Source organism: Schistocerca nitens, chromosome 5 (assembly GCF_023898315.1).
Source record: "Schistocerca nitens isolate TAMUIC-IGC-003100 chromosome 5, iqSchNite1.1, whole genome shotgun sequence".
Taxonomy (NCBI): Eukaryota; Metazoa; Arthropoda; class Insecta; order Orthoptera; family Acrididae; genus Schistocerca; species Schistocerca nitens.
This window is the reverse complement of record NC_064618.1, coordinates 227,414,334-227,442,096: the sequence shown is the minus strand read 5'-3', so window position 1 is coordinate 227,442,096 and position 27,763 is coordinate 227,414,334. Positions and strand designations below refer to the sequence as shown.

Below are 27,763 nucleotides of genomic sequence, written 5' to 3'. Positions count from 1 at the left end.
CCTTGCGATCAAATGTTTTCGGTTCCTATTGGAGAGGCACGTCCTTTCGTCTACTAATCGCACGGTTTTGCGGTGCGGTCGCAAAACACAGACACTAAACTTATTACAGTGAACAGAGACGTCAATGAATGAACGGACAGATCGTAACTTTGCGAAAATAAAGAAAGTAAAATTTTCACGCGAGGGAGGACTCGAACCAAGGACCTTTCGTTCCGCAGTGGCTCTCTCTAACCACGAGACCATGGCGCTCATCGGCTAATATTTTCCTTTATGTTGCCTATCTTACACATGGACTACTCAGTTTGTATATTTTGCTTATTTTTTCATAGTTCCACACAACTTCTTCCTGTTTTCTCGATTGATCTGTGTTCAGTTTTTCAAAGCCTATCCACTGTGTCAATTTATAACTAAATCTGAGGGGGGTGCGATGGGGAGGTTCCCTTGTGAGATGCGATTTCTGAATGAGAAACTCGGTGCGTTATCTTTCTGTATAAACGGTGGTCTGAAACATTATGAAAAGGTTGTAAGAGTGTTGCAGGGCAGACAGTGCTGAGAAATAGGAAAAAAATTCATTATATTGCGCTGTTTACGAGATAATTAGCATTGAAGTTAGCCAATCAGGCGTTGCGCGCGCAAATTCAAGCGGCCTGCCAGGAAAAACTAGCGATAGTAGTTTTCATAGCGTAGATGATAGCACACGAAACTGCTCCGTCTCTGGCTCGCTTTCAACCTTTAATAATGTCCCATATCCAATTTTTGTTTCACTCTCATGATCAGTTTTAGGAAACCAAGCGAAGAATGCGTTTGGCGATACCGTCCGCTTGAATCTGCAAGTGAAACAGCCTGATTGGCTAAATTCACCACTAATTCGCAAACGACGCTAGGTTTCGAATTTTTTCTTAACAATTACACTCTTAAGATAAAAAAAATGACGCACTGTGAAGGAATTGTACGAAGAATACATTATGGGAGTGGCACTTGTGAGGGTACTGGTGTGTAGTATCTGTAAGTGGTTGTTCTTTGGAGGGCGATAATGCCCAGTGGCGCACAGAGTCGCAAGCAGAGACAGTTGTGAGGCTGTGTAAGGTGTAGGCTGCGTGAGCCAAATGCGGTTGCATAGCGAAGGATTTATCTCTATGTTTAATATTAGTGGCACGCAGTTTGAATAATAGTGTGTTTATGTTTGTGCAGTGTGATAAAGGAAATAAATTAAATTTTAGCAGTTCTTAATGCATCTCCATCAGTTAGTACCACACCATTGCATTTAACAATGAACGAAGTCTCGATATACACGGTCAACTAAAACAAGAGGAATGTAACATAATAATCATTAATTAACCCACATAATCTCCAAGGACACGGGAGCTTATACAGTGATCAATGTGTTACAAATATTTACTATCAAAAACTGTCTTGATCACAATTTATTTGTTACGGTGACTGGTTTCGACCACTACTGTGCTCACCTTCAGACCAATGAGTAAGTACCTCCATCTGCTGGAGAATCACTACGAGTAGTGATTCTCCAGCAGAAGGAGGTTCTTACTCATTGGTCTGAAGGTGACCACAGTAGTGTTCGAAACCGGTCACCGTAATAAATAAATTGTGATCAAGACTGTTTTCGATAATAAAAATTGTACGAAGGGGCGGAAATCGGTAGATGTGATAGACATGTACAGACAAGTAAATAACGTTTTCAGAAAAATTGAAAAGAAAGAGCTTCACAAATTGAGCAAGTCAATAACGCACCGGCCCTTACGCAAGGAGCAATTCGGCAGGGCATTCACTAATGCAGTTGTTGGATGTCTTTCTTAGGTACAGCATACCAAGTTTTGGACAATCTGTGTTAGATAGTAAAAATTCCGAGATGGTTCGAGAGCGCTGACCATAAGATTGCAAGATAAGTGGCGACCTCGCATGCCAAAGTAGCGTTGTATGCGCGGGCATTATTCTGCTGAGTATAAGCCTAGGAAGGCTTCTCATGACAAAAAAAAAAAACGAGGCATAGAATAACGTCGACGTACCGCTATGAAAAGAAATGGCACCCCAGATAATCACTCCTGGTTGTCGGGAGTCAGTCAGTTTGGTATCCCACTGCTGTTCGGGAGGTCTCTAGACAAGTCTAAGCTGGTCATCTGAGTTCAGTTCGAAGCGGGGCTCATTGCTGAAGACAATTCTACCCTCGTGAATGAGATTCCAGGCCGAAGACGTGTACGGAGACACCACGGATAGCGGTGGAGTACCAACCAGACTGTCGTCCGCAGTATGGCCTGACAATCTGGAGTGGTGGTCTGGGGTTGCGCTGAAATCCTAACCATTTACGTATCCAAGCATTTCGAAGACTTCATGCTGATTTGCGTGCATACCGCCTTCTCGCTGATGCAGTTTTTAAGCTCAGCATTTCTGTCTGTAAAAATGAGATCTGCAGTAGAAGCAGAAGAGAATTCTTGTCAGAGTTCAAGCTCACTTCAAATGTTGCAATTGGCTACAGATAAAATTAGGAAAACGAATTTTTCGTGGACAAAATACCATAGTGGGCGTGAAGGCTGCAGAAACTCGTTACGTCCCTCCAGTTTATTAAACCTCTGTTACCGACTCGAACGAAATATGGCAAGTTCCGGCAACTGGAGCGTATGCGGCCAAAGTGGGACCGGGCGAGCGGCCGATAGGGGGCCTGCAGCTGCGGCTGGGCTCCCTCAAGCTGTAAATCCTCCGCGATAAAAAAATGCCCTGGGCAACAGCCCCGGCCCTAAATGTTTATTACAAAAGTTGCCTGTACTGATAGAGTACGCAACCGAGGAGGCTGGCTACGCAATTACGCTTATTTATCGCCAGGTGGAGCCGCCTCAGAGAGAGGGGCGGCTACTGCGCGCCCCAGGTACACCAGAAATGCGAGCGCACGCAGATAATTTGGGTTTCGTGTAGCCGTGTGTTATCTTCTTTAATTTCTTGTATATTATCAAATAATTCTTTTCCGATTGCTTGGTGCTGCAGTGGTAGGAATTCATATCATCTTCTCGGGTCTCTAGTAGTCTCAAGTGGTTAAAATCCCACGAGCGTTCTTTAGCGTTCTTGTCGACCATTGCCACGTGTAGCCATTAATACAGGTAATTCCGCGACCAGGCCTAGAGAACCGCGCCATGCTACCGACACCCGCCAATGTCGTCATTAGGATGTGTCGCAGAGTGGCTTGTAGTCAGCACATCGCTCTCAGGGTTGTCGTCAGCTTTCTTGACACTGGAACCGCTACTTCTCAATCAGGTATTTCCTCAATTGGCCTCACGAAGCCGAATGCACCCCGTTCCAGTCTTCCCACCAAGGAAAAATCCCTGGCAGTACCCGATATTGAAACCAGGGTCTCCGCATGGCAGTCACACACGCTGCCCACTCTCGTACGGAGCTGGAGAGTCATAAAACAGGGTACACCTTAACGCCTCCGAAGCAAATTCGGAATTTTTTCAGGGATATTTTCTGTTGTGGTGATAGGGACCTGTTGTCTTCCGTGGTTCAAAATGGTTCAAATGGCTCTGAGCACTATGGGACTTCTGAGGTCATCAGTCCCCCAGAACTTAGAACTACGTAAACCTAACTAACCTAAGGACTTCACACACATCCATGCCCGAGGCAGGATTCGAACCTGCTACCGTAGCGGTCGCACGGTTCCAGACTGTAGCGCCTAGAACCGCTCGGCCACCCCGGCCGGCCCTTCCGTGGTTCATCACAAATAATGTAATGATGATTTACTAGACTGGTTACTCTGATTATTCTTATTTCTGTGAAAATACCTTCAAACAATGGAAGACTCGGTAATATGCAATCATCAAAACCTGCAAATGCAGACTAGCGCAACCACGCTCAGACGTAACAGCTACACTTCTGTCACTGTGTGTTTAATATGCCCTCTCATTGTAAAATAGCTAAACAACGAATGCAGAACTGTTCCCTTACTTGCAATGTCGACCACCATGGCGACGGCAGGGTGTACAGCGACTAACTGCTGGAGTACTGTGGTTGTCGTACCTGCTGGAGATCAGAATAGTACTGTTGTGCCGCTCTCCCATTGCTCTCAGTAAGAACGAGATGCATATAGACCAAACTTACTACTCATATTCCTTACCTACTCATATTCCTTTGCTAACGTACAACGAACACCACGAGAAAAAAAAAAACAAATTCGAGACAGCACCGAACAGTGATGAATGCAAGCTTCAGGGCGAAGATGAAACTGGGCATTGTTGTTGCCAACAGAAAGTAACGTGAGTGAATAGAACAAGACATAGAGCACATACAGTCGCCATTTGAACCGTTGTTCAGATATCTGCAATGAAATAAAGACACAGATGTAAATGGGGATAAGATACCGAAATAAATGTAATTACTCTGTAACCAGCCGCCGGGGACTACGAATCCGTCATACCAAAATACAACTCCTGCGATTTTGTCGGTGGATTTTCGGGTGGACCATGTATAGCCGTACTGCCGGTTGCGACGTCAAATAAGGCGCCGGAACTGGATCACATGATGATGATGATGATGATGATGATGATTGGTTTGAGAGGCGCTCAACTGCGCGGTTATCAGCGCCCGTACAAATTCCCAATCTTTGCTCAGTGCAACCTCGCCACTTTCATGAATGATGATGAAATGATGAGGACAACACGAACACCCAGTCAGCTCGCGGCAGGTGAAAATCCCTGACCCCGCCGAGATCACACGATGATAACTGATTGAAAAAGTGCAGGGTATTACGAAGTATTTGCATCATACGTCTGAGTGTGATAGATTACGTCACGGGGAACAACCTTTGTTTGAGACAAAATGTTTTCTGACGCTTCCCAGCGATGCCAAGCTGTCTCTAGGATTCGCCGGCCCTGGTACGACGAGATTTCGACAAACTAGCAGAGTCTACTAACCACATGTGCTGCATGCTACCCACTATAGTAAGTTGACAGAGCGATTTTCGACAAAAAGTCAGAATGAGTATCTGGCTATGTTTTTTCAAAAATGTTATACCTAAATATTAATGCTCAAGAAGTGCACCACAAATTTTGTAATCGGGTTATTTTTCTCTGTTACGGGTATCACCTTGCATTTATCCACTAATTGACGGAATTGAGATAGTGTTTGGAATCCTGAGCCTGCTCGCGAATATGACCATGTAGCACCTGTTTCCAGCTGCTGGCCGTACAGGGATCGCCCTGGAGTAGGTTGGTGCTCGTGCGCCTGTAACGGGAATCTTATTGCCTCTCGAGCGCTCAGCAGATCCGCTGCAATCAAACCAGGGCCTCTACAGGCAGCCTTCCTCCATTCCTTCCCTCCCTCCATCCCTCCCTCCCACCCTCACCACCTCACCCCTCTTCACCCCTCCCCTTACACTCCGCCTGGTTCTCCTACCACTTCCTGCGAACCCTGCCCCACCTCCGACGCTTTTCAAGACGACCCGTAGCCCTCCTCCGCTATTCCACAATTCCAGAATTCGTTTAGGCGACTCTCACACAACAGCTACGTATAGGATGTCCCTAGAGAGAACTAAGGGGCTGATTTCATTTCATCTACAGAAAGCGAGGGGCCGTTTTTTTTTCTTTTCATCCAGCAGTATCTACTATTTCCAAACGTTACCAGACGCTCTTGCAGTACACACGACCATTTGGAACGTATTACGACAATGTTGAACGATTTTGTAGCATACGTCTCAAATTCCTGACTGTCCTTTGTTTTTAGTTGCAAGCATCGTTCTGCAGGGTATGGGTGCTTATAGTAGTAGATCGAAAAGTACAGGGTGATTCAAAAAGAATACCACAACTTTAAAAATGTGTATTTAATGAAAGAAACATAATATAACCTTCTGTTATACATCATTACAAAGAGTATTTAAAAAGTTTTTTTTTCACTCAAAAACAAGTTCAGAGATGTTCAATACGGCCCCCTCCAGACACTCGAGCAATATCAACCCGATACTCCAACTAGTTCCACACTCTCTGTAGCATATCAGGCGTAGCAGTTTGGATAGCTGCTGTTATTTCTCGTTTCAAATCATCAATGGTGGCTGGGAGAGGTGGCCAAAACACCATATCCTTAACATACCCCCATAAGAAAAAATCGCAGGGGGTAAGATCGGGGCTTCTTGGAGGCCAGTGATGAAGTGCTCTGTCACGGGCTGCCTCGCGGCCGATCCATCGCCTCGGGTAGTTGACGTTCAGGTAGTTACGGACAGATAAGTGCCAATGTGGTGGCGCTCCATCCTGCTGAAATATGAATTGTTGTGCTTCTTGTTCGAGCTGAGGGAACAGCCAATTCTCTAACATCTCCAGATACTGTAGTCCAGTTACAGTAGCACCTTCGAAGAAAAAGGGACCAAAAACTTTATTGGCTGAAATGGCACAGAAAACGTTCACCTTAGGCGAGTCACGTTCATACTGAGTTGTTTGCCGCGGATTCTCAGTGCCCCATATACAGACATTGTGACGGTTGACTTTCCCGTTAGTGTGGAAAGTTGCTTCATCACTAAAAACAATCTTTGAAACGAAAGATTCATCTGTTTCCATTTGAGCAAGGATAAAATCACAGAAATCGATTCTTTTAATCTTATCGGCTGCAGACAGTGCTTGAACCAATTTCAGACGATAAGGTTTCATAACTAACCTTTTTCGTAGAACTCTCCATACAGTTGATTGTGGAATTTGCAGCTCTCTGCTACCTCTGTGAGTCGATTTTCCTGGGCTGCGAACAAATGCTTGCTGGATGCGTGCTACATTTTCATCACTCGTTCTCGGCCGTCCAGAACTTTTCCCTTTGCACAAACACCCATTCTCTGTAAACTGTTTATACCAACGTTTAATACACCACCTATCAGGAGGTTTAACACCATACTTCGTTCGAAATGCACGCTGAACAACTGTCGTCGATTCACTTCTGCCGTACTCAATAACACAAAAAGCTTTCTGTTGAGCGGTCGCCATCTTAGCATCAACTGACGCTGACGCCTAGTCAACAGCGCCTCAAGCGAACAAATGTACAACTAAATGAACCTTTATAGCTCCCTTAATTCGCCGGCAGATAGTGCTTAGCTCTGCCTTTTGTCGTTGCAGAGTTTTAAATTCCTAAAGTTGTGGTATTCTTTTTGAATCACCCTGTAGTTCGTTCAGTACCACGCGATACAGGCATGGATTGAAGGTTTTGTTTGGGGAGGGGGATATTTACAGTTTCTTACTTCCTCCTCCGCTCTCCCCCCCCCCCCTAATTTAATATGCTGGGGCTCCCCATTCAGTTCTGTAGGATTTAATAATAATAGTAATAATAATATATCCCAAAGATTCGTAGTGCGAGAACAGCAATTTTATTGATATTTAAAACAATTTTCAATTATTCTACAGTCTCAATCGTACAATTTTTACACACATTACATGTTTCGATCTCTCTAGATCAGTTTAACATATATATACATATAGCTGCGTCAGCTTCCCATTCTGTCTGTATCAGAACGTCGTAACAGAGTTACTGTGCTTTGAAGCACATTATTCTGGTATGAGCAGTTGACGAATATATCTTTTCGCGTGTGTTTTGTTACGCTCGCCGTCTCCACAGATCGCTAGTTGGACTGTTGACGATATTGGAAGATTGAAACCTGTTACCTTGCATAAATTATTTTGCAATCAAGTCTCATTACTTTATTAAAATTGAAATTATATCACTGTTTTCCAATTATGTTATCAAAAATTATTAACACAGGTTGTAAACACACACATCTGAGGATGGTACTTGTTACTGGCAAACGTAATGGCCACTTCACATCTGTGTTCTCAAGTATGCATTCCGTACTACTCGGTTCTGTCTCAGGTATGTTTTGGAAATTTGTGGTAAGTCCCTACGGAACCAAACTGCTGAGGTCATCGGTCCCTAGGCTTACACACTACGGAATCTAACTTGAACTAACTTAACGCTAAGGACAACACACACACACACACACACACACACACACACACACACACACATGCCCGAGGGAGGACGGGGGGAGCCGTGTGAAACGTCGCAAGGCGCCTCAGGTCTGTTTTTCCGGCAGTGCTGGTTGTACGTTAACAGTGATACACAGCAGTACGGGTAGCGTTACTGAAAAAGGGCTGGGAGAATGTACCTCGTTTATGGTTTCACTGAGTGCAGTGGAATAGGGGAACAACGACGCCAGTTTACGAGACCGGAGCCGCTACTTCCCAATCAAGTAGCTCCTTAGTTTGCATCACAAGGCGGAGTGCACCCTGCCAACAGCGCTCGCCAGACCGGATGGTCACCCATCCAAGTGGTAGCCCAGCCCGACATCGCTTAACTTCAGTGATCCGACGGGTACCGGTGTTACCACTGCGGCAAGGCCGTTGGTTGTTTTACCTTTTAGTAATTACATATTACGAGCTTTTTCACTTTGTGGAGGTATTTTCATAGAAACAAAGTTAACTGACGTTCTTGACTGCTTTCACCCTACTTTATTTTCCACAAATTACCTAAAAACCTTGGATATTGATATATTTAAAGATATAAATCATTATTATAAAGTGTCCCCACCCCTCCTCTTAGATCTTCGTCTGAAGCGAGAAACCTCCGCATTAGGGGTGTATTATCTTGGCTTTAGGTCCAAGGCAAGTGGTTTGGTGGAGCTTTGCATGAACACAGTCTTTTGAGTCTTGTCTGGTATAAGAGTCTCACAAGGGAACCTCCCCATCACACCCCCCTCAGATTTAATTATAAGTTGGCACAGTGGATAGGCCTTGAAAAACTGAACACAGATCAATCGAGAAAACAGGAAGAAGTTGTGTGGAACTCTGAAAAAATAAGCAAAATATACAAACTGAGTAGTCCATGTGCAACATAGGCAACAATCAAGGTGAGGCGGAGCGTAGGAGCGCCATGGTCCCGTGGTTAGCGTGAGCAGAGGCGGAGCGAGAGGTCGTTGGTTCAAGTCCACCCTCGAGCGAAAAGTTTAATTTTTTATTTTCAGTTTATGTCACAAACTCTTATGTTTTCATCACTTTTTTGGGAGTGATTATCACATCCACAAGAAAACCTGAATCGGGCAAGGTAAAAGAATCTTTTTACCCATTCGCCAAGTGTACAAGTTAGGTGGGTCGACAACATATTCCTGTCATGTAACGCATATGCCGTCACCAGTGTCGTATAGAATATATCAGACTGTTTTCCTGTGGAGGAATCGGTTGACCTAAGACCTTGCGATCAAATGTTGTCGGTTCCCATTGAAGAGGCACGGTTTTGCGGTGCGGTCGCAAAACACAGACACTAAACTTATTACAGTGAACAGAGACGACAATGAACGAACGGACAGATCATAACTTTACGAAAATAAAGAAAGTAAATTTATCACTCGAGGGAAGACTTGAACCAAGGACCTCTCATTCCGCAGCTGCTCACGCTAACCACGGGACCACGGCGCTCCTATGCTTACATTATCCTTGATGTTGCCTGTCTTGCGCATGGACTATTCAGTTTGTATATTTTGTTTATTTTTTCATAGTTCCACACAACTTCTTCCTGTTTTCTCAATTGACCTGTGTTCAGTTTTTCAAGGCCTATCCACTGTGCCAATTTATAACTAAATCTGAGGGGGGTGCGATGGGGAGGTTCCCTTGTCAGCATTGAAAGGACAGCCAGTACACGAGTTTCACAATTGCTGGTTATAAAGGTACTCATGGTACTGCCACGGCATAAGCAACTGTTGGGAGTGACGATTATTGTATAATAATACGATGATTGATCGGTTAGCAGCGAATATTTTTATTCATGCACATATATATATTATTGTTGTTATTATTATTATCATTATTATTATTACTTTCCAATCTTTGGAATTTCCAAGCAGCTCTCATTTTTTACCTGTGGATTCTTTTTCTTTTTTCAGTCCACTTTGTCCTATGTCTCATGGTGATTTAATTTTCGGGTAGTACAACCGATTTGCTAACATTTTGTCGGTATAAGTTCCTGCAGAAAATATCTGATGGTCTTAGATGAGCTTTTTATAAATCCTTTTTGATATATATATATATATATATATATATATATATATATATATATATATATATATATATATATACAGGGAATGTATGTATGTACGTGTATCTATGGAACATTTCCGAAGACTGTTTTAAAGTTATTTTAATATTGAATCTCTATTCAGAGAACGTCTAAAAATTACACTGACGTGCACATGCTTTCAACACTTTACCAAGTCTATGACGTCATTACAAGAAAATAGGAGAAGAGGATGAAGTGTATTGTATAAATGATGATTAATTATTGAAATGAATTTGCAGCAGTCTTCGAAAAATTTAAGAAATGAAAAGCTACACGACTCACTATTAAGACCATAAAAGCAATTTATTATGCGCTTTTTGGTCGTAAGGATTAACCTGATATTGCTCAGTTCCTCGTTTTCATTTCACGGAGCACATGTACATTTTTCATTGTCTCGAATGAAAAACAGCCCACAGTTGCACTAAATTATATTTATTTTAAATCTTATCCATGGTTTCAGCTATAGTAATATACTCTTCTTCAGAATTCATACACACTAATACATGAAAAATGTCTTAGCCCAGCGACTGCGTCAAGACCAGTAAAATAACTTGAACAGACATAAGCCTCTTTAAAACATAAGTAATTTCCTTTGGAGCTTCAGTGTGTCTCTCATATGGAATGTACTGTCTGAAACCATCGAGTTTCGAATAACAGAAGGCTTTCGTCGATCGAAACTGCTTGCAGCGTTACATGCTATGTCACTTGACCACGTCGCAAGCATTTACTAACAAGACTTCAAAAAGTTTACATCTGACTTTATCACTCCAGACTAGTTCAGCTCTTGTCACATATATACATCGTTAGCACTAGAAGCTTGCAGATTGTGTAGGGATTTGTATGTCGCTAGCAGGTAACAGATTAAGATAGCGCCGTCAGTATAATGTGCCACAAACACTAAACCTCCTCCTCCCCCTCCCCTACACACACACACACACACACACACACACACACACACACACACACACACACACACACACACACACACACACACACCAAAGTCATCAAAGATCTAGCATCTCCTGAAATATTCATTGTCAAGCATCGGCTGCTGATCTAATCGCTTTGGAATCCTCCACCGTCTGCATAGATTTGACCCCAACACTTTGGAACGCCCTCTATACTCCCTGGCTTCCTAAAAGCCGTCAGCCGCATGATTAATTGCAGCCACTGTCATAAGGCGGCCACTCATAACTGTCTGGTTCGTTCGTTGTTCAGAGACGCAGACCTCGCAGAGGGAAGGACCCCGTCTGGTAGGCGCAACAGAATCTGCTATTTATAGGCGGACAGTAAATTTTCTGAATCACACGGTCAGCCGTAAAATTATGTCAAAAGTTAATTTTGCGGCCACAAATTTCAGTCGTTATGGGTTGGGCCGTAGCGAATGCTGCTTCTGACACAGAAGCTACTAACGAAAACGTATGCAAGGCAGAAATGGGGAGGATAAAAATAGGGAAGGGCTGGAGGGTAACTGTAACCAAGCTTTTGTTGGTTGTTCGGCTAATTTCTACGTATACTATGTGTTTCTGCTTAGATATTCTGCGGCAACAAGTGCTATGGGACGTAATAGTATTTGTCAGCTCTTTCTATCATTATTTTTTTCTTTGCTACTGAGGAACTGGTTACACTGATTGTATCTGTTTCCTTTTCTGCATCTATCTTTGTTAGAACGTAATACATCGAGTTTCCGATACACATTTCTGTATTATACACTCCTGGAAATGGAAAAAAGAACACATTGACACCGGTGTGTCAGACCCACCATACTTGCTCCGGACACTGCGAGAGGGCTGTACAAGCAATGATCACACGCACGGCACAGCGGACACACCAGGAACCGCGGTGTTGGCCGTCGAATGGCGCTAGCTGCGCAGCATTTGTGCACCGCCGCCGTCAGTGTCAGCCAGTTTGCCGTGGCATACGGAGCTCCATCGCAGTCTTTAACACTGGTAGCATGCCGCGACAGCGTGGACGTGAACCGTATGTGCAGTTGACGGACTTTGAGCGAGGGCGTATAGTGGGCACGCGGGAGGCCGGGTGGACGTACCGCCGAATTGCTCAACACGTGGGGCGTGAGGTCTCCACAGTACATCGATGTTGTCGCCAGTGGTCGGCGGAAGGTGCACGTGCCCGTCGACCTGGGACCGGACCGCAGCGACGCACGGATGCACGCCAAGACCGTAGGATCCTACGCAGTGCCGTAGGGGACCGCACCGCCACTTCCCAGCAAATTAGGGACACTGTTGCTCCTGGGGTATCGGCGAGGACCATTCGCAACCGTCTCCATGAAGCTGGGCTACGGTCCCGCATACCGTTAGGCCGTCTTCCGCTCACGCCCCAACATCGTGCAGCCCGCCTCCAGTGATGTCGCGACAGGCGTGAATGGAGGGACGAATGGAGACGTGTCGTCTTCAGCGATGAGAGTGGCTTCTGCCTTGGTGCCAATGATGGTCGTATGCGTGTTTGGCGCCGTGCAGGTGAGCGCCACAATCAGGACTGCATACGACCGAGGCACACAGGGCCAACACCCGGCATCATGGTGTGGGGAGCGATCTCCTACACTGGCCGTACACCACTGGCGATCGTCGAGGGGACACTGAATAGTGCACGGTACATCCAAACCGTCATCGAACCCATCGTTCTACCATTCCTAGACCGGCAAGGGAACTTGCTGTTCCAACAGGACAATGCACGTCCGCATGTATCCCGTGCCACCCAACGTGCTCTAGAAGGTGTAAGTCAACTACCCTGGCCAGCAAGATCTCCGGATCTGTCCCCCATTGAGCATGTTTGGGACTGGATGGAGCGTCGTCTCACGCGGTCTGCACGTCCAGCACGAACGCTGGTCCAACTGAGGCGCCAGGTGGAAATGGCATGGCAAGCCGTTCCACAGGACTACATCCAGCATCTCTACGATCGTCTCCATGAGAGAATAGCAGCCTGCATTGCTGCGAAAGGTGGATATACACTGTACTAGAGCCGACATTGTGCATGCTCTGTTGCCTGTGTCTATGTGCCTGTGGTTCTGCCAGTGTGATCATGTGATGTGTCTGACCCCAGGAATGTGTCAATAAAGTTTCCCCTTCCTGGGACAATGAATTCACGGTGTTCTTATTTCAATTTCCAGGAGTGTATATTTACTTTAAGATCTGAGAGTGTTTAGAAAAACTAATGGTTCCTATTAAAGGAAGTTGCAAATGCTATATGTGGGCTGAAAAAGTTGGGTACAAGTGGATAATGACAGATCGGACTGGTTCAGGATACAGAGAGGGAGAGAGGGAGAGAGGGAGAGAGAGAGAGAGAGAGAGAGAGAGTGAGAGGAGTGCACTTCCCCATTACTTTTTATTAAACTTATGAATGTGATTTTGAAGGAAATCAAGAAGACCGGAAATACTGATCTCAGTACTCTTGTCTTGATGCAGTTATTTGGGGAGAAACAAAGAAAGGTATAGGGAAGATCAGATGAATGCAACGCCAAGAGTACCGGATGACAGCGATAGCAAAACTGTAGCCATGGTTATGAATAGGACACGTGCCTAGGGCAAATTGATGCTAGATGGAGAGCAAATTGAATGTGTGGAAGTTTTCAGTTAACAGGGAAGTACAATATCAATTAATGGAGCTGCCAAACTAGAAGTACACACAGAGTAAGAAAGGGACCTGATGTTGTGAATTTTAAAATTTTTTCCGGCGAATTAACTGTTCAAACAAATTTCGGGCTTGCAGCCGGTCGTCGTTCAACACTTCGAACGATATTTCAACTGGGCACCTGCCAGACTGCGACGGCTCACCTGAAGATGACTGGCAGGTACCCAGTTGAAACATCTTGCGAAGTATTGAACGACGACCGGCTGCAAGCCCGAAATTTGTTTGAACAGGGATCTGATGTTTTTCATCATGTGTGGAGTCATGTCTGGGACGGGGCAGTTCCTGTGGGAGCCAAACAGACCACGTTTAACACGTATCTCCTATTGATTCTGTCATACAGCCTGGAGTGCTGTGTAATTAACAACGTAGATTTGAGCAAGTCATAAGCATGCGAAATGAAGTTTCTGCGATCAGCCTTGTAGTAGCTTGGAGGGGAGAAAATAAGGAATGAAGACATCAGAGGAGAGATACAGTCAATGGCTGAGCACTACAGGCTCAAGCAGTTTGGATACTTAAAAAGAATGAAAGATAACTGCCTGCCAAAACAATACTGGGATATAAATGTGCAGGGGAAAAGACCTATAGGACGACCCAGAAACGGACATCCGCGTCATATTAAGGAGGATCTCAAGAATAGATGAGAAAACTGGAAAACAATGTTAAGATATAAAGTATATCAAGATACAGTAAAATGGAGGCAAATTGTTCACAAACACCCTACCTAGGTCGCTGGAAGGATACGAAGATGATGACGATATTTAACTATTTATTGTGTTTGTTATTGACACAGTGTTCATTACGATCACTAAAATATGTTACCAACTTTTGACTGCTGCCAATTTCTTCTAGATTATAGTGATATTTCGATATTAAAAGTAACGGAGTTTAACGCGAGGGTGTTCCATAAAAGTGCTTCATATTGGCACGGTATGTATTAGAACAGAACGGATGTTTCAAAGCAAGATTTACCAAAATTTGGATGAAAATCACAAAAAATACCGTGTACTCAAACCATTTTTGCGTGAAATGGAGCTTTGTTTACTCGCTTCAGTGTCCACATCAATGTTACACTTCAAATTATTTGACCAATGTGTCGGTTTGTAGCGATATCAGGTTGATGTCACGAAACATCTACTTCAAACTCTGCAAATCGCCTTTCGGGGTGTTCTGTCGAAGATAATGAGAATGACGTCTGAACGCGGCGATGTTTCAACACTGCCACAAGAGACTATTTCACAATAGCCCACACATTTTTAAAATTCGTGTAATAGCGAGGAGGTTCACTCAGCTTGTAGTTCAGATTGCTAGTAAGGCTGATAAGATCAGAGAAAATCCACAAGGGATGGAAGTTCAAAACCCGTCACAGCGGACGTAGCAGGAGGTCAGCTCAAGAAGAGAACTGGTAAGTCCTGTTTAAGGAAGATCCCCAGTATTCACCTGCAGTGTTTTACAAGTATTACGCCGGGCCTCACGAATGACCACATAGAGAATAGAACCCATGTGGGGAACAGAAGATTAACAGTCCAGATGATAAACCATATTCGTGCTGCAGTAGATGTAGCAGGCAACATTACTAGCATTGTTTCAGAAGTACTACGCTAGGAGTAAGAATGGCGACATAGGCGCAGGCGGTATGCTCGGAGATTTCAGATCACGAGCCGACTTTGAAATGTCCCGAATAGCAGTTCTTTGTTCAGCGGTGTGTAGCAGCGTTCTTCATAGACGAGACAAACAATACAGGCGGGCGCTTTGTTATCCGATTCCATACCGTAAGGAAATAAGTTCCGGAAGTAGATTCATTCAGTGTACGAGAAGGCCCAAGTATTCTAGTGAAACGGAGAACTGTTTGCAGAGTTTTACGATCAGAATCTCATAAATGCGCGAGAATATTTGTGTGGGGATTTTATTACGTTTCGAAAAGGATCGATACACGCTTGAGAGTACTCTGCACCAATTACCATTGAACTATATCGCCAGAGGAAGAACTTCCAGTTGACACAAGTAAGAGTAAACTCAACTTCTTTTTTTTTTTTTTTTGCTTTTTGAAATTATATTTTAAACGAAAATAGCATTACATAATTAAAACAATTGCATCTAACATTACTAGTGGTAAGAAATGTTCGGAATTACTTGTGTCAGAAGAAAATGACGCAATAAAAATATTTACTTACCGTCAATATTAAGTTTTATTGAAATTCTTTCTTCCAATCGGCTTATTTATGATTAGACTGCCAAATTTGTGGCTTTTCTTCTACCGTTGTTATAATTTCTTCGAAGGACATGGCTGGCCGCTCAGTGCGCGCGCCAGAGGAGATGTGAATAACGTCCCGTCGACAACGAGGTCATTAGATATAAATCAGATTAGCGAAGGAAATCGGCTGTGAGCCTTCAAAAAAATCATTCCGCCATTTGCTGAGGCGATTTAGGGTAATCACAGGAAACCTAAATCAGGATAGCCGGACGTGGTTTTGAACCGTCATCCTTCCGAATACGAGCACAGTGTGCTAACCACTGCGCCACCTAGCTCGGTCGCGCGCTAGAAAAACAAACTCGTTTGTGTTGCGTGTGCACGCTCCGCTGGACGCTGTTAACTGGCAACTGCACGTGCCTCCAGATACACTTGCCGCCAAGACACTCCCGTATCGCCAAATAGGTTTGTCTTGCACGCTCCAGGGGAAGCAGCGTTCAAAGCTGCCCGCCTCGTTCCATAAAGCCACAGACGTAGACTCTATGGGAGGGAGAAGGTTCATAAAACACTATTGATGAACCAAGTACCAGCCGTAGCGTATGAAAAATGCAGCACGTCTTTCGCTCAGGTAAATCTACGGCGGAGAAAGGGCGAATTTCACATTTATCCCGATACCTCGTCAGTGGATAGCAATTTCTGTAGAAAGTGTGTAAATATTTGGCGTGCAGTGTGTGATGGCTGGCGGCTGACAGGCGCAGTGTATGCGGCGGCAGGTAGCGGCATGGCGTGGCGCGGCCAGGTGTTTGCACGGTCAACAGCGGCGCGCGACGCCGGCAAACACACGCAGCGCCGCCTGCTACACAGCGACCCGCCGTCTAATGGGGCCTCGCGCGTCAACTGGCCGCCACGCCACAATGTCTCACAGACGTCTAATGTAAATAAAGTTTGCTTTATTTAAAAAGCGTCAGTGTGTTCCCCAAAAAATTTCGCTCTGTTCGGCTGTCCACTCATACACTGACGCCTAGCATACAATCATCAGTCAGTAACTTAACAGGAACCCATTTCGTTTGGAAAGACGCAAGTGACAAGCTTTACAGTCCTCTGAACACAGCTGTAAGGACAATACGTGAAACGACAGACACCCTGTTCCGTCAGAAAGCTCTCACATGTGACCATGAGTAATAACCAATGGTATTGCAAGCGAACAGTATCGGAGGATTCTGCTACTTACGAACCAAGCGTCGATTTGCCGTACTTCTCTCAAAAGTTCTCTACTCTGCTTGCTGCAGTAATAAACGATAGTGGGCGAAAATTTCTCAGTCCCCAGCAGTAGGGCCTGCAACGCACACCGCTCAGTCACATTAATGTGACGACTTGACAAAAGCCTGAACAACCACTTTTTGCAGCGCGAGACGTGGAGGAAGAGAGTCAATGCGGTTCTGGAAAGTACCGGCAGCGATACGGAGCCAGCCGAGCGGTTCTAGGCGCTACAGTCTGGAACCGCGCGACCGCTACGGTAGCAGTTTCGATTCCTGCCTCGGGCATGGATGTGTGTGATGTCGTTAGGTTAGTTAGGTTTAAGTAGTACTAAGTTCTAGGGGACTGATGACCTCAGAAGTTAAGTCCCATAGTGCTCAGAGCCATTTAAACCATTCGATACGGAGCCAAGTCGACTCCAGTGCCTCGGCCAGCTTCGCTAGGTTTCTCGGTTGAGAATCCACGGCGCGAACGACCCGATCGAGGTGGTCGCACAGATTCTCGACTGGGTTTAATTACGAGAACTTCAAATCACGCACTCACACTGCGAGCTGCGTGACACGTTGCATGGTAGATTTCATCGTGCCGAGGAAAAACAAACTGCATGTAGGAGTGGACATGGTACCCAAGGATAGGTCCAATACTTGTGGTAATCCACTGTGCCTTCTAAAATGACGAGAACAACTAGGGAATGCCCTGAAAACATTCCCCAGGCCATAACGCTCCCTCCTCCGGACTGGGCGTCTTTGCTTTCAGACGTTTCACGCCTTACACGCCAACGGCCATCTCTCAGATGGAGCATAGAAAGTGATTCGTCTCAAAAGGTCACCTGTCGCCGCCCAGTGGACGTCGAGTTGCACTACTGGCGTGCAAATTTCAGCCTTCGTCGCCGATGAACAGCAGTCAGCATGGATGCCTGAACGAGGTGCCTGCTGCGGAGGTCCATACACAGCGACGTTCGCTCACGCCACTGAAGATCGAAATGCAGGGAGTAGACTCGATGAGGCCTAGTTGATGGTGATCGACTGAAATCTCCAGACAGATAGGTCTGACCGAATAGGATTAGAACCTGGAGTCTTGCCTTTCTCGGGCAATGCTCCTACCGATCGAGCTTCCCAGAGCGACTCCTGGCTGCAGTACACCTCTCCCGCTTTAGAAACTTCACAGAAGCCATCCTGTATACAAGAAATTTACTCCTTCATTTTTAGCAGTTAATAAAGGCGCAGCAGAATTTAAACGCACCGTAGCTGATCTCTGTAATAAGCACTTCGTCACAGAACGTGTCCAGCTAGGACAGCAATCGTTTAAGAAAACAATCATCGCATGGCTATTCTCCACGCTGCTGCATCTACGTAGATACTCCGCGAGCCACTGAACAGTGCGCGGCCGTGGATACTCTGTACCGCTAATAGTCACTGTCTTTCCCGTTCCATTCGCAGATGATGCGAAAGAGACTATCTATATGCCTCCGTATGAGCTCTAATTTCTCGTATGTTATGTTCGTGGTCCTTACGTGAAATGTACATTACTGGCCATTAAAATTGCTACACCAAGAAGAAATGCAGATGATAAACGGGTATTCTTCGGAAAAATATATTATACTAAAACTGACATGTGATTACATTTTCACGCAATTTGGGTGTATAGATCCTGAGAAATCAGTACCCAGAACAACCACCTCTGGCCGTAATAACGGCCTTGATACGCCTGGGCACTGAGTCAAACAGAGCTTGGATGGCGTGTACAGTGCATCAAGAGTAGTGACCGTCGAATTGTGACGAGCCAGTTGCTCGGCCACCATTGACTAGACGTTTTCAGTTGGTGAGAGATCTGGAGAATGTGCTGGCCAGGGCAGCAGTCGAACAGTTCCTGTATCCAGAAAGGCCCGTACAGGACCTGCAACATGCGGTCGTGCATTATCCTGCTGAAATGTAGGGTTTCACAGGGATCGAATGATGGGTAGAGCCGCGGGTCGTAACACGTCTGAAATGTAACGTTCACTGTTCAAAGTGCCGTCAATGCGAACAAGAGGTGACCGAGAAGTGTAACCAATCGCACCCTATACCATCACGCCTGGTGATACGCCAGTATGGCGATGACGAATACACGCTTCCAATGTGCGTTCACCGCGATGTCGCCAAACACGGATGCGACCATCACGATACTGTAAAGAGAACCTGGGTTAATCCGAAGAAGTGACGTTTTGCTATTCGTACACCCAGGTTCGTCGTTGAGTGCACAATCGCAGGCGCGTCTGTCTGTGATGCAGCGTCAAGGGCAACTGCAGCCATGGTCTCCGAGCTGATAGTCCATGCTGCTGCAAACGTCGTCGAACTGTTCGTGCAGATGGTTGTTGTCTTGCAAACGTCCCCATCTATTGACTCAGGGATCGAGACGTGGCTTCTCGATCCGTTACAGCCATGCGGATAAGACGCCTGTCATCTCGACTGCTAGTGATACGAGGCCGTTGGGATCGTGGTTTAGCAATTTTAATGGCCAGTGGTGTATGTTGGCGGCAGTACAATAGTTCTGCAGTCAGTTTCAAATTCCGGTTCTCTAAATGCCATCGATACTGTTCCTCTAATACAACTTCGCCTTCCCTCCAGGGATTCTCGTTCGGGTTCCTGAAGCACCGGAGGTTATACTTACATGTTGTTCGAACTTAGCGGCTTTTCTTTACAGTTTATATAACAAAAATTTATAGTTTCATACATGACTGAGTCTCGTCTACATCTTAAACACCTGTAATCATTTAATTATTAGTAATTACACTGACTAATTAAGACGTCAAAATACTGCGGCTAGATGCTGCGTAAGGGGCTACCTAGACAATATGTGACTGGTCTGTTACATACAAGTGATTATAAAATGGCTCAAATGGCTCTAAGCACTATGGAACTTAACATCTGAGGTCATCACTCCCCTAGACTTAGAACTACTTAAACCTAACCTAAGGACATCTCACACATCCATACCCGAGGCAGGATTCGACCTGCGACTGTAGCAGCATCGCGGTTCCGGGCTGAAACGCCTAGAACAGCTTGGCTACAGCGGCTGGCCCAGGTAGATGGTATATATGGGACGATGTAGACATGATATTTGAACAGTCTCTTACAAAATGGTTCAAATGGTTCTGCGCACTATGGGACTTAACATCTGTGGTCATCAGTCCCCTAGAACTTAGAACTACTTAAACGTAACTAACCTAAGGACATCACACACATCCATGCCCGAGGCAGGATTCGAACCTGCGACCGTAGCAGTCGCGCGGTTCCGGACTGCGCGCCTAGAACCGCTAGACCACCGCGGCCGGCTAGTCTCTTACATACAGGCGTTTCCGAGTAGATGCTGCATACGGGACGATGTAAACATGATACGAATAGTTGACGAGTTTGTTACATACCTACGTATGCACCACTGTCAGGGGCGTTATTAACAGTCTGTTACAAGCAGGTGTATGTGACTAGATGCTGCGTATGGGATGATGTAGACACGATATTTGACCAGTCTGTTACATACGGTTGTTTATGACTACATGCTGCATATGGGGCGATGTAGACATGATACGAGTATCTGAACAGTCCATTAGATACACATGTAGGTGACTAGATGCTGCATATGGAGTGATGTAGACACAATATTTGAGCAGTCTATTAGATGTATTTGTGACTAGATGCTGCACACCTGGCGATGCAGACACCATATTTCGTCAGTTGTTACATACAGGTGTTTATGACTAGGTGCTGCATATGGGGCGATGTAGACGTGATATTTGAGCGGTGTGTTAGATAGAGGCATTTCTCGGCTGGATGCTGCATGCGGGGCGATAGTACATGATACTTGAGCAGTGTGTTACATGGAGGTGCTTACGACTAGATGGTGCATAATGGGCGACATAGACACTATACGACTGAAACTTCCTGGCAGATTAAAACTGTGTGCCCGACCGAGACTCGAACTCTGGACCTTTGCCTTTCGCAGACAAGTGCTCTACCATCTGAGCTACCGAAGCACGACTCACGCCCGGTACTCACAGCTTTACTTCTGCCAGTACCTCGTCTCCTACCTTCCAAACTTTACAGAAGCTCTCCTGCGAACCTTGCAGAACTAGCACTCCTGAAAGGAAGGATATTGCGGAGACATGGCTTAGCCACAGCCTGGGGGATGTTTCCAGAATGAGATTTTCACTCTGCAGCGGAAGGTAGGAGACGAGATACTTGCAGAAGTAAAGCTGTGAGTACCGGGCGTGAGTCGTGCTCCGGTAGCTCAGATGGTAGAGCACTTGCCCGCGAAAGGCAAAGGTCCCGAGTTCGAGTCTCGGTCGGGCACACAGTTTTAATCTGCCAGGAAGTTTCATATCAGCGCACACTCCGCTGCAGAGTGAAAATCTCATTCTGGCACTATACGACTATTTGAGCAGGCAGTTAAGTACATGTGTATGCAACTAGATACTGCATGTGGGGTGATGAAGACACAACATCTAAGCAGTCTTGTTACATGCCCTGAGTACAGGGCGATGTAGACACGACATTCGAGTGATCTGTCGCATGGAGGCGTATGCAAGCAACTAGATGCTGAGCACAGGGCGACGCAGACACGTTATTTGAGCGATCTGTTACGTACAGGTTTATGCGAATAGATATTGCATATCGGGAGATGAAGGCACGATATTTGAGCAGTCTCCACGGAAACAGGTCAGAGACAAATACGCCTGCCGGCCACTGTGGCCGAGTAGTTCTAGGCGCTTTAGTCCAGAACCGCGCTGCTGCTACAGTCGCAGGTTCGAATCCCGCCTCGGACATGAATGTGTGTGATGTCCTTAGGTTAGTTAGATTTAAGTAGTTCTAAGTCTAGGGGACTGATGACCTCAGATGTTAGGTCCCACAGTGCTCAAAGCCATTTGAACCATTTTGAACAAATGCACCATACAGTGTTCAGCAGCTGAAACCGATTCGTGTCCCAGTGTGTCCCATGCCCTACGGCCACTTAGTGTGTAACTTATCTGAATTATGTAAATTCCCCTTTGCTCGCTAATGTTCTGGGCTGATTTTCATGCAAAAACATTCCTCGGCTCCTAACGAGAACCGCTACGAAACTACCGCTTTTTAACGCCAGATACAAGAACTTGTTAGCGCCAAGTTGTCCGATCTCTTAGAGTGAATTCTGAGAAAACTGGCCAGGGTAAATGCCGCTTGCTAATCCTGCATCCAGCCTCTACAGAACTCACTTCATGCAGCGTTGTATAACATGGGAGGCTTTTACCGTTACACACGCTGTTGCAGGTTACCACTCTGAAGACGTAAAGCGATTGTCAGTAACGATGGAGACCACATAAGTGGGGGTGAGACGGAGCCGGAACACATGGGGCATCAAACTTCCTGGCAGATTAAAACTGTGTGCCGGACCGAGACTCGAACTCGGGACCTTTGCCTTTCGCGGGCAAGTGCTCTACCAACTGAGCTACCCAAGGACGACTCACGCCCCGTCCTCACAGCTTTACTTCTGCCAATACCTTGTCTCCTACCTTCCAGACAGTTTTAATCTGCCAGGAAGTTTCATATCAGCGCACACTCCGCTGCAGAGTGAAAATCTCATTCTGGAAACATGGGACATCTTCTGGATGATGCACCTATGGCAGGGTGGCGTGGTGATCCCGTCGCGGCCTCTCTCGTAGTGACCACTTGGGTGAATGGCGGCAGCGGCGGCGGTGGGAAATTTATGGCCCGTGGCGTGAGTAACGGCGTTTTAATGGAGCGTTATTAAATAAGCCGGCCGGCGGACGCCCCGTAGGTGGCCAGGCCGTCCGCCACAATGGCCGCCGCGGACGCTAGCAGACGCGGACGCGATAAATAACAATTAGACGCGCCGCGCCGTGTACTGCCTCGCTGCCCGCGACTGACTTTCCTCACCTGCTCCACTCAGCGCTACAAGCGCGCTACTTGGGCCCTACACAGGATTTACGTTCACGTGGCACTCGAACAGCTCAGGAGCTCCTCCATCCCCGTCCCCGATGGAAAAAATCGCAACACGAAAAAATAATTAATGTAGAGCAATGAAATTTCGGGACTACATTTGTCTAGGTAACATACTTACAGATTAATGTAAGCCGAGACAAGCCATTGCAAATGTGGAATGCTGGTACATTAATAACCGTCAGAATGTTGTGTCGTACAAGTGCCGGATGTCAGTTTGTGGGATGGAGTTCCAGACCTGTTGCACTTGGTCGGTCAGTACAGCGACCGTTAACGCCGTTTGTAGATGACGCTGAAGGTGTCGTCCGATGATAACAATAATAATGTCGTGTGACGAGGGCCTCCCGTCGGGTAGACCGTTAGCCTGGTGCAAGTCTTTCGATTTGACGACACTTCGGCGACTTGCGTGTCGATGGGGATGAAATGATGATGATTAGGACAACACAACACCCCGTCCCTGAGCGGAGAAAATCTGCGACCCTGCCGGGAATCGAACCCGGGCCCACAGGATTCACATTCCGTCGCGCTGACCACTCTTTTTTTTTTGTTATTGATCGTTGTGGACGTCGTAAGACATCCTGTTCAAGTTCGGTGGTTGATCCTTCCACACGCTGAGCTACCGTGCCGGCAGCATCTGCTCGGGCCGGACGTCGTGATACATCCGTTGAAGTTCGTTGTTGGTCGATTAACTCAGTTTTTTTATTGCAGAGGGCAGCTAACCCTGTGACCGAACACGCTGAGCCTCCGTGCCGGCTATTCAGCTACCGGGGGCGGACTCGTCCGATGATGTCCCATATGTGCTCGATTGGAGACAGATCTGGTGATTGAGTAGGCCAAGGTAACATGTCGACACTATGCAGAGCTTGTTGGGTTACAACAGCGATATGTGGGCGAGCGTTGTCCTGTTGGAAATCACCCCCTGCAATGATGTTCGTGAGTGGCAGCACAACATGTAAAGTTATGTGTGCCTCAATGCTTTTCTTTTTTAACTAATTTGTGCTTGATTTTATTCTCAGAAGCTCAGTAATGTATGTAAATACCGTAAATGTAAATGTGATTCAAAAAGTACTTGAAGTGAAGTGAAGCGCAGCTGGACAGCAACAAACTCTTAAGCGCGCAATCCTCGCAACGAAAGTAGTTGTGAATCTTTGAGTATGGACTCTAAAAAAAAGACAATCGATTTATTAAAAAAAAGAGAACTGTTAATCTGTATCTTGTGGAAAGAGGACGTGTTGCTAGGCCGTCGCTCAAAATGTGTTGTTACATTTAATGAAAATTGATATTTTATTGATAAAACCGAGTAAAGTATGTGTAAGAGTTGCCAAACATTTATGTATACAAATTTTCTGGAAGTGAAGAATAGAAATATCTTGTTTTTGGAAAAGGAGGTGAACTTCATTGTCGTTGCCGTCTGTCAATCGACAGAATTGTATGAAAAGCTACGAAAACTTGGGCTCAAAGCTATCCGCAATACGGCCAAGTAACTAACAGAGTTGTATTTTAAACCTTAAAGAACAATAACTTCCTCCAATTTGCAATAAATCACCAACTGGTGCAGAAGCTGATCATTCAAGGAGGCAGCAACCGAAATTCAGGTACCAGTTACGACTTAAAGTAAAAATCTGAATCAAAAGTCATTCTCTCTCTCTCTCTCTCTCTCTCTCTCTCTCTCTCTCTCTCTCTCTCTCTCTCCAAACACAAATATTCATATTATTATTAAAAAAAAGTCATTTTCTAAACAGGTCGAATTGCCAGACTGACGTACGAATTTGCAGACAGTGTGCGTGGGATAACCGCGAGAGTGCTCCTGCTGTCATACAAAATTGCACCCCGGACCTTAACTACGCGTGCACGCAGACAGGTCGGTTGTAGGCTCTCACTGGGCTGCTCCTAATCAACACACCGCCATCACTGGCACCGAGGCAGAGCCAGCTTTCATCAGAAAACACAACAGACTTCCACCGTGCCCTCCAATCAGCTCTCGCGTGACACCACTGAAGTAGGAAATGGCGGTACTTTGGGGTCAATGGAAAGCACACTACAAGGTGTCTGGCTCGGAGCAGTCCTCGAAATAACCGATTTGTAACAGGCTATCGTACCTGCAGTGCCAATTGCTGCTGCAGATGCGCTACGTTGGTCTTCCCTCTCGGTAGCGCCATGTAGCCATCCAGAGCCTTGTCTTCTTGCGCCGGCCGAAGTGGCCGTGTGGTTCTAGGCGCTGCAGTCTGGAACCGCGAGACCGCTACGGTCGCAGGTTCGAATCCTGCCTCGGGCATGGATGTGTGTGATGTCCTTGGGTTAGTTAGGTTTAACTATTTCTAAGTTCTAGGGGACTAATGACCTCAGAAGTTGAGTCCCATAGTGCTCAGAGCCATTTGAACCATTTTTGAACCTTGTCTTCTTGCGACTGTACATTCTCGTGACAACCGCTACCAGCAACCATGAACAGTGGCTACATTCCTGACAACTCTTTCTGCAACATCGCAGCCAAAGTTTCTCGTGGCCCTATTACATGACGTCTTTCAAACTCAGTGAGATGCTGATAACAGCGTCTTTGTCGCCTTAAAAGCGTTCTTGACCAACGTCAACTCACCACGTCCAATCTCAAAGGCAACTAACGCTGATGGCTGTTACAACGTGTATTTAAGGCAAACGTTATTTGCGCTGCTTGTGTTACTCTAACACGACTGGCGCGAAGTATGAATAGACATCATCTTTCAGATGTAGAAACACGGCTACCAACTTTCGTTTATATCGCACAACTTCTTCTTAGTGTTGCGATTTTTTTTCCATGAGTATATCTTCCAAGTCAGGGTAAACTGTATCTTCAAACTGAAAGGGTACAGTACCGCCCGACATTGAAAATAGGTAGAACATTCTTCGTTATTCTTGTCATAACAACATATTTTTTGTAATAATAACTCAATTTCACTTAATACACCGAAGCCAGATACCAGTGTAGGATAGAAGGATAATTTATTTAATTGATCACATGTGCACTCCCACAAAATAAATCCCTACATCCAATTTGGTGAGATCTGTGAAATGAATGAATGTATGGTCGTCTGCTAACCGCAGATAGTGAATGTGAATATATGATTATCTTTGAGACGGTCCTTTGGTCACGTTTGGTGGAACCAATGAGATGAAATTTACCAGAGCTTTGAGCGCCTGAAATGTGGCTGACCAATACGGTGCTTCTCCACTTCGGCAGAGGTGCGAGATGACCTGAAGAACGGCCATTTTTTCGGCATTCTGGCGCTGGATCTTGTGTTGGTAAGACCTGTCTTAGGTGTGCTCCGTAAAGACAAAAGAGTGGATAGAATGGTATGCATGTGGAATACTTAAGAGTAGTTTGGAATAATAATTTCTCTATTTCAGGAACGTTTGTGGGGAGAATTAAATGTCAGGCAGGCAATATTAAGGAGATCGTAGTTGGTTGGTTGTTTTGGGGAAGGAGACCAGACAGCGAGGTCATCGGTCTCATCGGATTAGGGAAGGACAGGGAAGGAAGTCGGCCGTGCCCTTTCAAAGGAACCATCCCAGCATTTGCCTGGAGCGATTTAGGGAAATCACGGAAAACCTAAATCAGGATGGCTGGGGAGATCGTAGTAATCCTCGGAGGTGACCAACGGTCACAATGAATTCACGTGTAGCAATAAGTTGAAATACTTCCGAGTGCTAAAGTTAAGCTGAATTACTGGCGTGTGTACTATAAGTTGGAAATATTTAAGAAATGGCGTGTGCAGGACTTGAAGTTATAGACGAGTACTTCCACGTGGTGAGTACTGTGTGAGTCTCAATCTGTGTATGAGACAAAGGATAAAGAGAAGTAATCATCCATGGTATCAGTTGAGGACTCGCGTGTGTGATGAATATGTTCTTAACATTACTTTGCGTGTTATGTTTCCGTGTGACGCTTGATTCAAACTATAATACTCTGAGAGTGAAGCAAGGTGAGTCAGCTGTCTATCCAGCAACGCCACTTGGCTTGCATTGCACAGGAAGACGTGCATATATCCTCCAGAGTTCATAGTAGGAAAGAAAAGCTACGAAGTGGGGCAGTGTCGTGTGAAACTGGGATGAATATTAATTGAAGTGGGAAAGCTGAAAGTGATGTGATTATAACGTTGTGACTATTCTTGGTGTTGTATTGTATGTTGCCAGTGTGATGTATTTCATGTAATATAAGTATGTGTGGTTTGCATGGGAGAGTAGCAAGAGAGGTTCAGAGGCAGTGGGCTATGCATATTCCTTTTTGTACCGCTCGGTCTGGAGGAAATTTTCGTGATGATGGGTGTGAAAGTCGAAGTGTGAGATATAGCAAAAGATCCACCATACTATCCAGAAAGTGCACTGTAGTGTTAGATAATTACGAGACCATAAGATAGAGAATCACCAATGTAAAGCCATGCCCACTGGGCAGAGTTTCTCATGTGCAATTGTTGTAGAAAATGTAATGGTGTGCTTAGGTTATAGAATTTATCGGAATAAAAAATATAGTGAAAAGAAAAAGATTGGTGGCCTTTTCCTTCGAACAGTATGTTGTCACGATATCCAGAATTTATAATGTGTGCGCCATTCATATTCAGTGCGATGGCCGCGTGTTGATCAAAGCCGTTGG

At 45.6% G+C, this 27,763-nt stretch overlaps 1 protein-coding gene across 3 annotated transcripts in view; it reads right to left on the bottom strand.

The window, feature by feature from the left end:
- The window catches only part of LOC126259302 (protein slit), an 839,566-nt gene that overhangs the window by 399,458 nt on the left and 412,345 nt on the right, over positions 1–27,763 (bottom strand). The window lies entirely within an intron of this gene.